At 43.2% G+C, this 17403-nt stretch overlaps 1 long non-coding RNA gene across 1 annotated transcript in view; it reads left to right on the top strand.

Annotated features, from left to right (window-relative positions):
- The first annotated feature begins 2506 nt into the window (after positions 1-2506).
- The window catches only part of LOC306931026, an 81084-nt gene continuing 66187 nt past the window's right edge, over positions 2507-17403 (top strand). Inside the window, exons 1-2 of the long non-coding RNA XR_013790954.1 lie at positions 2507-2632; positions 3896-4862. This is a non-coding gene — a long non-coding RNA (uncharacterized lncRNA). The remainder of the gene's footprint in view (positions 2633-3895; positions 4863-17403) is intronic.

Below are 17403 nucleotides of genomic sequence, written 5' to 3'. Positions count from 1 at the left end.
GAGCGCGAACCGCCACATTGCAAGCTTGTAGATCTGCCATTTTCACTCATTTGGGTCCCGGAGACTAGAGACATCGAATTTAGGATAGGATAAAAGGATGAAGTGAAGATTTATAATTTCATTACATTAGGAACCAGCAACATATTTTTATTTTTATTATATTTTTAGGGCATGTCATGTGGTCTACCTGCACAGCCTTTGTGATCTACTGGTAGATCACAATCTACCTTTTGGACACTCCTGATCTACAAGCTCGACAATGGAGCGCGAACTGCCACATTGCAAGCTTGTAGATCTGCCATTTTCACTCATCCCGGAGAGACATCGAATTTCTCTTTTGTTTGGGAACCACTGATCTAGAACAGCATGCTATGTTTTTTTTTCCTCACAAAAAAAGATTCCAGAAGGCTGCCGTGGACCTTTAACGTGTTATGTGATGATGTTCAGTTACTTGTTCTGAACCAAACGATTCATCGCAACTCCTGTATCCTGACGCAAGTTGATATGTCTATGTGTGGTCCAGCCCTATGGAATATATGGAATGCACATGCTAATAAAAAGTATTTAAAATATTGCTTTGATGCTCATATTATCCTAGTATTATTAGGCCTATATTATTAGCATATATAGGCCTATGCATTCCAGAATCCATACATTCCATAGGGCTAGACCATATGGACATACATCATCAACTTAATTAAAATGGAACAGTTCCATTGTTAAGCCTGGGTCTCGCTACTCTTTTATTGAGAGCTTTTAGTGATTGGATAGGACCACTACTGGTTCCCAAGAGGCTTTGCATGAAGCTAAAAAGCACAATATCTCCCCTACCCACCCCTCGTATTGGTCAGCAGTGGAAATTACAGCACTCACACATTGTTGTATGTTCTTGGGGTTTGTGTCACGGCACAACCGCGTGTAAATTGTCAAATGTCTGTCTCACAGAACACGTTTTTGGCTTTAGCTTACAAACTTTAAATGCTACTTAAGGTATGCCTAAATACCACAGAAATCTGTAATAGGATAAAATGATGAAGTGAAGATTTGTGTCCAAATGTCAAGGTGACCTCATATCCGTCCCATTCTCGTGTATGCGAGGCATTTCATTACATTAGGAACCAGCAACACCCACGTGAACTCCAGGGAGAACTGATTAGAATCTGTCGGTCAAAGGTCAAGGTCATGCAGTGACCTCACAAACAACGTGTCATATTTGTCAATACAGACATGACTTGCATTTTGACCCCAAAAAGCACATACTGGAACACCTTTTATTAAATATCTCCAAAGTCCTCACTGCTGTAGGCTACCTGTATTCCCTTTTAATTTAATTGATTAAAACTAAAGATGAAAAAGAGAAGTAGGCCTAGAACTATAAGGCAAATTTTAAATACAGTGCAAGCTAAATAAATCACCTCTGACATGTATTGATTAGAGAAAAGTGAAAAGAAATTAAACATATTGTTTGACATGCTGAATGAGTTTCACTGTCCTCAAATTGAAACAAATGTGCTATAAAGAAGAATGCACATTTGACATTCATTTAAAACAATGAATTGAATACGCTTAACTATAGCCTACTCCAGTAAGGGGGAATGTGGGATTCCATTCATCTGACCATGAACATGTTATAATAAAGATGACTATGCCATAGGTTTTAGTGATATCATACCATGTTCAGTTAGTCTAAAAGTGAATAGATATAATATTTCACTGGAAGAAGAGTAATCGAACCCAAACACTCACATGCACAAAAATAAAAATCACAATACTAATTAGTAACTGCTAACTGCTCCTAAATGTTTTTCTTCTGTTTCACCAGTGGGTTTTATGTACAGTGCAAGATACTGTGGAAAAACTCAAAACATCATGGATTACATGCCCCATGTTGAGAGCCATCTTTTTAAGTATCCATAAACCATAATCATGAAATATCTACATTCACATTCTGCATTTGCATAATAATCACACACATAACCCACATGCAATGAAAATCTACAGACAAACACAATTATATAAGTCTAAGTGACCTACCATGTGCCTTCTGCCCAGAATATTCAGGAGTTCTTACATTATGTTTTTATCTTATGTTTCTGATTTAATCGAAACTCTTTTTGACTCCTTGGCTTTCACCTCTGAAAATCTGTTCTGATTACCTGCACCTTATAGCTCATACAGGTGAACTCAATGTTGCCGTGATTAGTGTGACAGACTGACAATGTCACGTAAAACCTGCCATAATGAACTGAGCAGTAGATGGCACTATATTACCCAAAATAAAAATATATTCACAATTATTACATTTTCAGAAGAATAAGCAATAAAATAAAATGCAACAAAATGCTACTAATAATAATTTATTTCACTTTGTTTATTATAAACTAAAACAACTGGGGCCATCATCCAAAAAGGCAATATGTCAGATACTGTGAAGAAGGTTATTGGTAGACACTCCCTAATATAAGCAGCTTCTCGCGGCGCCGCCTCTCGCACACACACACACACACACACACACACACACACCCGATGGAAGTTGAGTTGTGCTATGTCCATGTTGTCTGGAGACACAAGACTCGTCGTGACAAACAAACTGCATTTCTGCGTCAAGCGGATATGAAATAGCTGGGCCCATGTAAGTAAAGTATCTAAGTAGCCTACGAACTGAGTTCTACAGTAGGCCTACAACTTACTGCCGCTGCAATTAGGCCTACTCACTGAGGTAGCCTACACAGGAAGGCACATAATTATTATGTGTGTAGTGTAGAGGCTATGCAAGTCGACGTTTATATGGAACACAGATATAAGCCATTCTAGGTCCTTTAGTATCCTAGCCTATCCTAAAATAAATAAAATACACAATGTTTTGTTGGGGTGTTACACCACCAAATATCCTGTAGGCAGTAGGCCTATAGAAACGTCATACTAAATGCTTACTATTACCATATCAGATGTGGTAGGCTACCTATAGCCATTTTATAATGTGTGCATGTTTAAAAATGCAACCAGAGTGAAGACAAAATAAACATATGTTTACTATTTGTGATGAATGAAAGCATGAATTACTTTTTCAAGGTCAGGACAACCCTTGTCAGCCTGCCCTAAATGTATCCATATCTATTGTACTCTTCTTATTGCTTAATCTAGCAGGCATTATCATTTTCTGTGCAGTTCTACCATTAGGCCTGTGGCAGTAATTATTCAACTTTTTATAGTAATACAAATATAAAAATACCTTATTCATGTCAAATATTATATTTTATGAAAAATCTTAAGGGTGCGCTCAAATACACTTAGAATTGCAACATCGACCATTGACAGCCCATATTAACTGTAGGCCTACATCCAAACAGAATCCTATCTGATTGTACAAATTCCAACACTTCACCTGCACAGCATTTCTTGACATAAAGTAGCTTATGACTACATGGACTGGATTCTTATGAAACAAACACTTTGCAGATAGAGGATAATTCAAGCAAATGAAGGGCAAAGTACTTATTCCACAATAAGAAAGTGGAAATGTGAGTACTTTGTCCTCCATTTAATTTAAATTTTATATGTGCTACCTTTTTTGGGATTTTTTCAATTCCTACTTTTTGATGTATGCTGGAGGAGTTTGGGAACACTGAAAACCATTGCTGATGTGCAACCTCTTTTTCTCATTTAGGATAATTCAAGCTGTTCATACAGCTGCAATGTTGATGAGTTTAACATTGTCTAATACAATCAGGACTTTTCTGTTTGGATGTATTGGTCGGTGTTGCAACTCTAGTGTATGTTGTGACAAGATACAGTATAATATATAGGCTATATATGTATGTGTTGTGACTATTTGCGTATAGTGAGTTGTTGTGACAGGGTCCATTATGTGACTCTAGTTCTTTCTTTCTTTCAGACCACACAATATGGTGTTCCTCCCAACCTACTCCGTCCGGACACTATGATCCATGTACAATCTCCACGGAAGCCCTGGTCTTTCGCTGCTGCGGAATACTGTGCCCCAGCCTGGTGTAGAAGCCCACATGCCAAAAACCCTCTCCGGATCATAACTGGTTATAATAATAATAATAATAATAATAATAACTTTATTTATATAGCACATTAGTTAAGGTCACAAAGTGCTGCACAGCAAATCTACACACTAAAACAAAGCAAGGGAAACAAAACACAATTAAAATGGATACAATACAATTACAATTAAAAAGAGAAAATCATCAACAAAAACAGACAATTGATACTGTACAACAGTATATTGTACTGTAATTCAACAGACAAACGGGACAGGAGGGCGAATGCTTTTCTGAACAATTATGTTTTAAGATGAGATTTAAATGGTGAAATAGTATCCACTTGACGGATGCTCTTGGGAAGGGCATTCCAAATTTTGGGGGGCATGGACAGATAATCTCCCTTGTTTACGTGGTGGAGACTGCTCTTCCTGGGGTCCAGGCAAAAAATGTCGCAATACAAATCATAAAATGCAGTACACTACAGCCTAACACAGGCCTAACCCAGCATGTACAATGTTAGTGAACAAAAACACAAACTTAAGAAGAAGGCCTGCCACGTCAAAGGTCCTGCCATGCCAGCAATGGACCCTGCTGAACCGACCGCATAGTGTGTGAGTGAGAAGATGGCAGCTAAGGAGAATGGGGCTATTTCGACACTGCCATTGACACTGGGAGCTCGCACCAGGGAAGGAAAGTACAGGCGAGCTAGCCAGATGTATGGAGGGCCGACGTGACTGGAGATGCAGCTGTAGGGCTCATCCGAGGATGAACTACAGATCTCTCTATCCATGGGTTCCAATGTTTGACCTGCATGGCCATCACTTATACAATAGAAGTACAAGACGGCTCAAGGTAGGAATCCTTTTTTTTTTTTTTTTTTGCTGCAGCTTGTGTTGAATGCTGTGTGTAACTATATTAATATGATTCAAGCTTTTGTACTATTGCTGTCATTTTGGGACCCAATTACTGGGTGTCCTATATTATCCTATAATAATAGTGAGTTTGCTATGTCCTTAAAGTTCATGATGACTGGCTTGGTGGCAATACCTCTGTCTGTGGCCATTAATTAAGAGGTGGGAACTTTGTTTCTTATTTCTTTGCTGTGTCATGTATTGACCAATGTTTCAGTGAAACAAGTGGGGTAAATTGAGTTTTTCAAACCTGTTGCTGTCATAGCTATATAAAATGGTTGCTGTGTTGACTGTGTTGTTGCGTTGTTTGCAGTGCGTATTAACGGTGACATGATGTCACTGGGAAATCCTTGGCAGTGCAGCATAGGCACATATCATTTTGGCCATTGCTAAAAATGCACGTTCACACCAACCCGGACCAAAGGAGTAAGCGGACCATGGTCCAAACAGTCCTGGTGTGTGAACACGCCCTTAGTAACATTAGAGTCCATAAGTGAAAGATGGACCGTAGCAGCCAGACATCCAGATCACATAAGCAGTGTTAGGAATGGTTGCATCCACATTTTTGGAAACTAAGCTTGTGTATTCTCTCCATCATGATGGATTTGCTCCATCTTAGCAATGGACATCATCTCGTTGAACCATCTCTTGAAACATGGAGAAGTTAGAGACTTCCAGTTTAACAGTATTAATTGCAGTTGTGTAAAGTAGCTAAGTACATTTTCTCATGTACTGTACTGAAGCATACAACTTTGAAGTATTTTTTAATACAATTTACAATTTACAATTTAGGCATTTAGCAGACGCTCTTAATCCAGAGCGACTTACATTAGGCAAGAACAAAAGTATGGGAATACATCACATATATAAAATGCATTTATCAAGAAACATGCGTAAGCTAAGAACGTAACTAGAACATATCTATATAATGACACTATACATATTAAATATACATATATACTATACTATGCTATACATATGTACTATGATGTGCTATGACTACATACAATGCAATTATTGTGCTGTCTACATGACATGCTATAAGTCTGTTTCAAATGCTATCTAAGTCTAAAAAGTGCTATCTAAGGTGGTAGGATAAGTGCTATGGGCCATGATGGAGTCTGAAAAGGTGGGTCTTCAGACTACGGCGGAAGATTGGGAGTGATGCTGCAGTTCTGATTGCAACGGGGAGTGCATTCCACAGTTTTGGGGCCAGAAGGGAGAAGAGTTTGGGACGTGTGGAGCGTTGTCCCGGCGTTTTTAGTGAGGGTACTTCCAGCTTTCCTGCGTTGGCTGATCTGAGTGCGCGGGAGGGTTTGTAGGGTTCAATCATGCTTGCAAGATATGGGGGAGCCATACCTTTGGTTGCTTTGAATGCCAGCATCAGAGTTTTGTATTCTGTGCGGGCAGCGACTGGGAGCCAGTGCAGGGAGCGGAGCAGGGGGGAGACATGTGAGAATTTTGGCTGGTTGAAGACCAGACGAGCTGCGGCGTTTTGGATCAGTTGGAGAGGCTTAAGTGCACATGCCGGTAGGCCAGTAAGGAGCGAATTACAATAGTCAAGTTTTGACAAGACTGTTGTCTGGATTAGGAGCTGGGCTGATTCCTGGGTGAGGAACGGTCTAATTCGTCGTATGTTATAGAGTGTGAACCTACAGGATCGAGTGACAGCTGTGATGTGAGTTTTAAACGAGAGCTGACTGTCCAGGACAACACCAAGGTTCCTGGCTGTTGGGACAGACGTTACCAGGGCGTTGTCTACGGAAATAGTTAGCTCCCGCATAGGGCAGGACTTAGCTGGGAAGAAGAGAAGCTCAGTCTTGTCTGGGTTCAGCTTGAGGTGGTTGGAGGACATCCACTGTGAGATGTCAGCCAGGCATGCAGTGATGCGCTCTTCCACCTGAGTGGCAGAGGGGGGGAAGGATAGATGTGGTGGTGCAACCACTTCATTCTTAAGGAGCTTTGTGTGTCTGTGGGTGGGTGGCTGGCTGGCTGGCTGGGTCTGTCCGAGCACGAAAATACCCCCCCCCCCCCCCCCACACACACACACACACATTAACTGTATATATGATGATTTTGGGTGTGATAGTACAGTTCAGTGACAGTACAGTACAGTAGAGCCACCCCTGGGGACCCCCACACAGTAACTCTGTCATTTCTCGACCGTTTCGGACGCGGGGCGTTTAAGACGAATCCGCAGAGCTCTGCCCTGGGCACAACCATAAACTGCAGTGTCAATCACCACTTGACACCGCAGTTATGGTTGCCGCTCGGCGGATTCGTCTACACTATACATTTTGGCCATTTGAAAATAGCCGATCTACATAAAGCTCACAATGCGTCGCATCAGCTTGTAGATCTGCTATTTTCAAATGATTTTATGAGGAAGGAACGGCAATGTCCGTCCCTGGCTGTGTCCCTGCTGTGTCCCTATGTTTAGGGTACCAACAGGGGGCGCTGTTGCACCACTCACTTCAGACTGGTCTGATTTTTTTATGTGTAGTGAAATGGCTTTTTGGGCATTTTATTTTGAAGTTTCAGCCTCAGATGGCAGGATCTTAGTTTCTTAGGTCATATGATGACCACGGATATGGTCTAAAAGTGTGAATAACGTATTTTTCATTCAATCAACAGCCTTAATGAAGGTCCCCCCAGGAGCACTTTTCAGAGCCTCAGACCCAGTACCGTGAAGTCCAGTTTCCTTGAAGGGCCCCTGGTCCGTGGCCCCACCGGCCCAATGGTTAATTTGGCCCTGGACACACAGTAAAGTTTGTCGGGATCGGGACTCGAACCCGCAACACACTGTCATGCTGGTATTACCAGCCAAGGTGCCTGGACCGCTAAGCCGGCCCAGGCCGGGGTTCACATCAACACAGCACTAGCATTTATTGACATATTATGATATTATTCACGCCAGCATTTTCCCCAGTTCAGCTCTTATTTTGAAAAAACACATTTCCAGACTTCCGGTAGAACAGATAGAATGGGTGTTCATGGTGACGACGATCCAAGATGGCGCGACCCAGTGTTATGACAACAACAGCTAGCAATCCTATGCTAACGGGAGTAGCATTATGACTCGATCAATCGAAAGCGCTATAAAAGCGCAATTGCCATTGATCTACGGCAATGGCGTTGAGGGTAGCATTGATTAATTGGCTTTAATTGACGTACATTAATGGCAATGGCGCGGTAAGTGTTAATGGCTGTTGGTAGGGCGTTCCACATTTTGGTGGCATAAGAGTGAAATGAATTTAGTCCCTTGTTTGAGCCGAATCTGGCTTGCACATGGTTTGTTGAACTCCCTCTGGTGTTGTGGGTTAACATTGAGGAAGTATTTAGACAGGTATATGGATGTGTATCGAATCTTGTAGACCAGTCACCACTCCCAGACCCATTGCAAGATGCTGTACTCTGTCGTCAACCCTAAGCAATTCCAGCCTGTCAAAATGTGCAGGGGTGAGGTGGGATCGGGGTCCGGAGTGAGTCCAAGTAGTAGCCCATGACCAGTTTTTGATTTGCATAATGAGTACTTGCTACTTTAGGAACTTTAAGTACATTATGAATTCCGGACTTCTACTTGTGACAGAGTATATCTTCATTGCAGTATTGATACTTTTACTTAAGTAAAGAATGTGTGTACTGGTACTTTTTCCACCACGGAATAATTGGTATGCAACCTACCTTAAGCGTCTGTCGTCATGATTGGGATTTGAACCCACGACACGCTGCCACGAGGGGAAATTTGTCTTGGGCAAAAGTGCAGTAGGGCCTAGTACTGTACATCAACGTTTTAAAACACAGACAGACAATACACAATAGCAGCATTATACAAGGTATATAGCATCACAAGAGTATCACAACAGTGCACATTTGCAATCAGAGAAGGTATAGCAGCTTATAGGTCCTCGGAAGGTTACGCCAGCCGTCCGCGGGCCAACTACATTTTCTTATTTTTTTTCGATTTTAGCTTTGGTTGGTTATTTCATTAGTTCTAGTTAACTATAATATTATGAACCTTGCTCCACATCAGCCCACTGCAGTGTCTGCGTTCACATCATAAAGAGCCAGTCCCTTGGGGACACCACCCAGCCCAGTCCCTATATTAGATAGTGAATCTTTGCCCCCCCCCCCCCCCCCCCCCCCCCCCCCACCCCTATACCAATCAAGCAGATAAATGAAGGTTTAATTAAGAAACACTCCTCACTGGGGTTATAAAGGTTGTGTGTGTGCGTGCGTGCGTGCGTGCGGCACTTGAATGCTGCACCTATGGAATAAACCCCAATAAAGGCATATTTATTAAGTACTCATCTTTGGCCTGAGGCTATAGTGAACATCAAATACAACAATGTGCACTCATAATGGAAAGAAGAAAATCCATTAAAACTGAACTACATTAAAAAGAATATATATATATATATATATATATACATACACACACATGGTTTGTTGATATATATATATATATATATATATATATATATATAATATTATAATTTTTTCAATTACATTGTGTTTTATCATCTCTGCAAAATGCATCTTAACACGAGGTACTGGCATTCTAGTAATTGGTGTGGAATTAATTTTGAGAGCAATTTGGTTTATAAACAAATTTACATTATTGCACAAAGTTAATCAGAGTGTCTCAGGACAGGACAGGACAGGACAGGAGGGACGCTGAGGTTTCGGGTGGAAACCTTGTATGTCCAAAACTGTTATTTTCTGGAAATGAGGAAAAGAGAACCTGTGTTCCATTCATGGTTCCAGTCACATTTCATTGCTTTATAAAACACACAGATGGACTACTTTAAAACCATTTTTTTTTAATAGAAAAAAATTGCAGATATACACACTCTACCCAGGGGTGCCCACACATTTTTGATGTGAGAGCTACTTTCAAAATGACCAGCTCAACAAGATCTACCCACCGGAAAACAAAATTATACCATTGCTGAAAAAAGTTTGTACCTACCTGAGGGGGCTTTGGAATATAGCGGAGCTGTCGTTACATATAAGACAAATGCACTTGGAATGGGAAATAGAGGGGGAAGAAATGGAATAAGTAGTTTTTTTGTATTTCATTTGTAATGCTACCAACGTTTTTGTGCACAGCAACACTCTTTAAGACTGTCCAATACATACTTAGATGGGGACGGGGGTGAAATTATCCCCGTCAAAAAACACTTGACAAATTGGGGAGGCACTGGGGAGGACACTGGGGAGGTACTGGGGGGACACTGGGCAGACAGAATTGGGACAGAGATGTTTTGTTTTGTTTGTTTTGAAAAAGTTGTGCTCCTCACTTTGGGGGCTGCCTCTGTACAAATAAACTTCTCGAAATGTACAGAAAGGAAGCGTGACAGGCTTGAGCGTTACAGGCTTCCTGCACGTTTGCATAGTAACTGCGACTTGCGGTCGCAATAATATTTTAACTCAACTCAAATGTAATGAAAAACGGTCTAAAACACGTCCGTTTAAAAACGAGAGCCAGAACCAAGCAAAAGTAGCCTATTTAAAGTAGCACTTCACACATTTCCAACATTATGTTCATAATCACAATCGTGATCTTGCTTTGTATGAGACGACACAAGATTTCTGTCTACTCACTGTCTCAGAGGTGGGCTGTGAATAGTTCAGAAACCTGTCGGAAAGCAAGCTAACCAGGGAGAGAAGGGCACTTGTTCCCATCACCTTTGAATCCCCATCCATGATGTCAACTGGTAGGTAGGTTTCTGAGATAGAGTGAGTAGACAGAAATGGTGTCATCTTATAATGAGCACAAGTGAGGCCCAATTATATTATGAACATAAGGTTGTAATTGGGTGAGGCGCAACGCAACCCCAAAACACCCAGAAGATCCTTCAGTGTCATCACTTCCAGGGTCGTGAGAGGAAAATAAATGTGCAGGCTGTCAGACATAAGCCACAAATAGTCTACAGACATGAGACATGCTATATGGCTGACACCGTGACAAAATCTGTTGACATTTCCTAACCCCAATAGTCAGGTTCCTTATACTTTGATTTAAACTTTTGTCAGAGTTGCAAAACTATATTTTTTTTGGAAAGGGTATTGTGTAAGGTATCATAAAATCAATGTTGCCATTTGCCCGGATATCTGGCGGCCATATTGGAATTTACAACATTTTACTTTGTCATTAATATACCTTAGAGCTGTTGTGTGGAAATAATAAAAAGTCCCCCCATTCTGTGTTTCCTAGAACTGTAAGTATGAAAAAAATCATTAACATGGTGAAACACATCAAGATGTGATTCACCATGTTAATGATTTTTTTCAGACCTCCAGTTCTAGGAAACACAGAATCCCCTGCAAAATGGGTACTTCAAACACTTGGATGGCATGCTGAAACCAACGACCACAGAGGTCCTCCCAGCCCAAAGGCCATCTTTGAGATGGTCCAAATTCCAATGCAAGTGTAAATCTGACTGTTCTTCTGGCAGATGATCCTGCAAAGCTAAGGACTTAGCCTGTACTGACATGTGTCAGTTTTAAAGTTAAGCTTCTAAAACGGTTAGTCTTAATACTTGGCTGAAGCAATCGTTTGAAAATGAAAACTTTGAACAAGCATAATCTCTGCTGGTCTTCTTTTTCTCAACTTCAGTGATTTATGTTTCTATGGCTTATTGTGTCTATTGCATATAGTTTTTTGAGTGGTGCCTAACCGCTGAATCCGGCTGAGTGTCTGTCTGTCTGTCTGTCTGTCTGTCTGCCTGCCTGCCTGCCTGCCTGCCTGCCTGTCTGTCTGTCTGTCTGTCTGTCTGTCTGTCGTACAAGCAGCTGCAATACAGCATGGTGACCTAAAGTGCCACTGTAGAGCAGCCTAAAAGGGCCATTCACACTGAGCAATATAACTGCAGCCAGCCAGCGGTGTTGTTGAGAAGCCTGCACCGCTCAGTTCACACACGTGTGATTGTTCTTATTGCTTGGCCCCGTCTTATCGCTGCCTGCAGCTATATTTGGATTTTGTTTTTGTTTTTTTACTTTTGAAATAATAATAAGGAAACTAGGTCGTCTACATTGCATGAGCTGTGTTTAACCAGCAGCTAAAACAAATAGTGATTTACTCGCAACTTGGTCCAACATTGGGTCCCACCCGAGACTAACCGACTGTTTGGGAACCAGTAGGCTGCAGTAGCCTACTAGAGCCTTTCTACTAACGGCAGGTTCTGAGAACATTGTGTTCTGTGATTACAAGGGCTGTTGAGTGGCATCCCATTGAGAAGACCTTCTGATATTACTGACTACAGCTCCAGATAGAAGAGGTTATAAGGTTTGGCTGTTTTCTTGCAGTGTCTCTTCAGAATACGGCAGCTTGTTGCTCGTGGCTGTGAGACGCTGATCCCTTACGGGTCTGACTTTGTTTCCAAGGTGAGAACATTTTATCTCTGCATCATCACGCAGCGTGTGCTCAGTCCTTTGGCTACTGGAAGATTCACATGGAATGTTTATTTTTACCCTCTCTCCCTTGTTTCTCTGCATGTTGCTCTGTCTCCAGTCTCTCTCTCTCTCTCTCTCTCTCTCTCTCTCTCTCTCTCTCTCTCTCTCTCTCTCTCTCTCTCTCTCTCTCTCTCTCTCTCTCACCAGTCTTTTCAACAATGTATTTATTTTCCTTTTTTACACACAAATGACAATACAAATATACAAAAAAACAACAATGAACATTACAAGACAATTACTGATATAAAGAAAGCAAAACAACAATAACCCAAAAAAACAACAACAACAGCACTACTCCTTCAGCTCCATCCATTAAATGTGACAAATTATTGTTCTTTATGTTGATTGATTGATTGAAGAATTTATTAACAGTTTGCAGAATTACAGTACATTTCAAGCACAAACTCAATACAAAGGCTGTTAACTGTGAGTGGACGACCCAATTAAGCATTACACTTGTTTCCAATAGGGTCCACCATGTTCAAATCATCAAAACATTTAGAGACGTACAAATAGACACTTCTATAGACAGAACAGGAATTCATCATAAAGGAGGTAAAAAGGGAAAAGAAATATATACAGTGAGGGGAAAAAGGGGGGGGGCGGTGGGGGGGGATTCAGATTTTACGGGGGCCAGTTTCGAATTGCAGCCATCCGTAGGTGCCCTTTGAGAGCGGTTTTGAAGGAGTCAAGGGATTCGCATGTCTTAATGACAGTTGGTAGGGCGTTCCACATTTTGGTGGCATAGGAGCGAAAATAATTTAGTCCCTTGTTTGTGCCGAATCTGGGTTGTACATGGTTCGTTGCACTCCCTCTGGTGTTGTGGGTGTGGACTTCGTTAACATTAAGGAAGTATCTAGACAGGTACATGGGTATCTTGGTGGTGTATCGAATCTTGTGGACCAGACCCATTGCAAGATGCTGTACTCTGTCGTCGACCCTAAGCCATTCCAGCCTGTCGAAGTGGGCAGGGGTGAGGTGGGTTCGGGGGGCTAGGTCAAGTAGGAGCCTGACCAGTTTGTTTTGGGAAGTCTGGAGCCTGGTTTTAAGGGCCTTTGAGGTGCTGTGGTACCAGGAAGTGCATGCATAGTCAAAGAAACCCTGTACAAGGGCTCCTGTTAAGGTCTTCAAGGTGTTTTTGTTGACCAGTGAGGAGATCCTGTAGAGGAATCTTGTTCTATGGTTGACTTTTTTTACGTTGGTGGCCATTTTATCACCGGAAAGATTAGCCTCCAGGATGGAACCTAGGTAGGTAATTTCATCTTTATGTATCTTATAAAACGGCCCCACACCTCCTGAAACATTTCTTGTTTGTCCTTAATGTATGCAATCTTTTCCAAAGGTAAACATAAAGACAACACCATTTAGTTTTAGTCCCATTTTAGTCATCTGAAATTGTTTAGTCTTAGTCGACTATATCCATTATTTTTAGTCAACAAAATGAACACTGACGGGAACGAACGCACGCACACATTTTGCATGGATCTCAGCAGAGCAGAGGTGATGGACCACCATGGAGTGTCACACTTGGAGTTTATGGCCCTGCTTGTTTTTAAGTGGCCTTTTCGGATGCACTACTGAGCCATTAGGATGCACTTTCCCCATAAACCTGCATCATTTGGACTAGAGAGCTGAAATACAGAGCTGTGTGCCTGTGCCCTAAAAGACCACAGGTCACCGGTACAACCCAAAGTAGGTGTAGGTGTGTGTGTGTGTGTGTGTGTGTGTGTGTGTGTGTGTGTGTGTGTGTGTGTGTGTGTGTGTGTGTGTGTGTGTGTGTGTGTGTGTGTGTGTGTGTGTGTGTGTGTGTGTGTGTGTGTGTGTGTGTGTGTGTGTGTGTGTGTGTGTGTGTGTGTGTGTGTGTGTGTGTGTGTGTGTGTGTGCTCTCTCATGTTTGCACGCACACGTTTGTGCACACGCGTGAACCATGTGTTTATGCATTTGTGTAGAAGTAGTTCACCCCTCTGCAAGTCCGCGAGCGTGTGTGCGGCAAGAACAGAGGGTGGAACGCGTTGGCCCTGGCCAGCCTGTTGCCTGCGGTGGCTATGGTCCTCCATGTGTGCATGTGTGGCAAGCCTGTCTCGCGGCCCTTCAGGTCCCCGCGTCCGTCCGTCGTCTCCACTCCACCGGGGGCCCCAGAGAGACGTTAGGGTCTTGGTGACCCACCTCCATCCCGCTGTCCCTCCATCCACAGCCACGCTACACATAGCACACCACCACCACCAGCGCTCGGGGCCATGACTGACTTTCTCCGCATGTTGGCAGCGATGTAGCGCGCCAGCGCTTAGACAAGCTCTCTCCTCCTATCCTCTCCCCTCCGTCCCCTCAGAGAGAGAGAGAGGGAGGTAGAGGGAGAGAAAGAGAGAGATGAAGAGAGCGGCCAGGGTTGACCGATTTAACAGCTGCTGGGTAATGCACTTAGAAAGTCATTTGTTAAAATCTAATTGATCGCTCCATTTCCACCTCCGCACTCGGCATGGCAGCTCTATTCGCTGTGTGAGCTGCCGCTGAACGCCCGGCAGATGCTGGCTGTCCTGCGGAAAGAGGGGATGGAGGGTGGAGTGGGGGACTGAGGTGGGGTGGCTGGGTGAGTAAAGGGATGTGGGACGGTGTATTGCTTATACTCCGTCGAGTATAGTGCTTGTAGATTGGCCAAGTATAAATCATGCAGGCATTACAGTATGTGAGCCGTGAAGCTTCTTCGTGACATCCAAAAGCCTGGTGTTTGTATTCATCTCTTTTTTTTGTAGCATCCTGCAGTATTGAAGCCAAATCAAGCATCAAGGTTTTTCTTATCACATCACACAAACAGTGGACAAAAAATGAAAAACACAATATATGAGAAGATCAATTAATAGCCTGGTTCCAGACGAATTCATCGCCACTTCGGCCGTGAAGTCCTCCCACAATTGAGGGGGTCCTGTGTTATTATGCATTGCAAAGACAGATGAGGGCTGGCTATATGCGAGGCTACCTGCACCATTTGAGCTTGCCTTGCCTCTGTTCCCTGACAGACCAAGAGGGCTGTTCTTTCTGATTCCCTTCCACATCTTCTCTAGTCCTGTTATTTTGCGTTTCCCTCTGTTCCTTGACATTGAGAGGACCTTTTAGCCTCCCCCCGCAGGGACCCAGAGATGTGGCCTCGTTGTCCCTCTGCAACCCCCTGTCACACAGACACCTCCTCCCCCTGTTTCATTTTCACCTCTCTGCCAAGACGAGACCTTCTTTTTTCCCCCTCTCGTCGTCTGGGGCTTTACCTGGAGATGCAGCGAACAGCTGAGCTCTCACTTCTTTTACCAACGCGTGCCATCGGCAGTCACCTCTGCCCGCCCAGCAGCCCCCACCCCACAAGCCCCGGGCAGCAGCCCCCACCCCACTGCCCCGGGCAGTGGTGGAAAATAACCATTACCAAATATACACATGCACTCAAGTACTGTACTGTACTGTACTTTTACTTCTATTCCACTGCATCTCAAAGGGAAAAGTTACAATTACTAGAAAGCTTTAGTTACTTCACTTTTTTTAGATTTAGATTAGATTTTTTATACATTTTATACATTTGAAGACTTGTGAAATCCGACCTTCTGCATAAGGAGTACTTTTACTATGGTACTTTAAGTATATTTTGAATACCGGACTTGTACTTGTAACATGCTATTTCTACAATATAGGGTATAGCCTACTTTTACTTTTATAAGTACAATATGTGAGCACTTCTTCCATCACTGGCCCCGGGGGGACTTATGGCCTGGCTAACCCAAAGCTTGCCTAGTGATGTGACACAGAACCGAGACAGTCCAGCCGTGCCTGTGGTCTGCTGCGCACCCCAGAGGACCCTTAAAACGCAATCATTTCACATCAAAGCAATCAGCCAGCGGGCCTCGGGCACAATTCTCACCCGCTGAGCTGTGAGACGGCGGAATGCTGCCCGCGCGGACACAATCACACAACCCCACTCCCACTCGTCACACCTCCCCACGCGCCTGTCAGCCGCGACTGCAGTCAACACTACAGTATGTGCACACCCACGTATTATCATCATCATCATCACCACCGGTGCCTTTGCATTGCACATCGCCTGGCATTGGCGCTCACAAAGAGCATTCTCCATGCATGGACTTTATGGCAGTGGTCCGGGCACCACCAGTGGTCCTTGAAGGGGTTCCGGGTGGTCTCCAGCTAAATGATGGAGAGTTTGTTAAATTTTACACTCTCAAGAGTTAAATTATTGTTAAACATCTGCATTACTTAATTTACAAGAAGGCTACACAATTAGAGAAAGAAGAATTTATATTTTTGTTCAACGTTTGCCTGTTATCTCTCCAACAAACAACATATTCTAAATCTTGGGTCCAAGAGGCCAAATCCCATAAAATGGTGGTCCAAATGCTCAAATGCAGAATAATTGATATAAAAAGGGTTTAAAAACACTACATTAGACTAGAGAGCAAGTAGGCTAATTACAAAAGCTCTCTGGGTAGCCTGGCTGTTCCTGGACATGGCTGCCGCTCCACGCAGAGAGCAGGGGAGCGATCTGTCAGCCTCCGTCTGTCTTTTGGAGCCTTCTGGGGAGCTCCATGAGGAGGCCGTGTAAGTAAACACACATAGACTGATGGGTCTGATCAGCCAAAATGGGTCAAACAAAAGGGGGGGTCAAACCAGAGGGACCCACACGCAGCATGATGGACCTGACAGCTCTGTGTGGCCGCTGCTGGGACTCGGTTAGAACAACAAACACAATATACCAGTGGAAGACCAAACTGTGGCTTTCAGCTCCGGGGAATCGTTGTTCACTATGTGCATCTTGTTAACACGTGGCAATCGACATCCCCAACTAGTCTCTGCAGCGGGGACGGAAATGTGACAGAATAACTGCTTAAGAGACTGAAGTCTCTAAGCAGTGATTGTCTACTAAGGGCCGATTTATATTTATATATTTTGCCGCTGTAGTGCCGAAATTATTTCGGCTCGTCAGAAATTTTCTGTAGCACCGAAGAGCAGACTGTACCCGCCCCCCCCGAACC

The sequence above is a fragment of the Electrona antarctica genome, assembly GCF_951216825.1.
Source record: "Electrona antarctica genome assembly, chromosome: 10".
Lineage (NCBI taxonomy): Eukaryota > Metazoa > Chordata > Actinopteri > Myctophiformes > Myctophidae > Electrona > Electrona antarctica.
The sequence above is the reverse complement of the archived record's forward strand: the minus strand, read 5'-3'. Positions and strand labels throughout refer to the sequence as shown.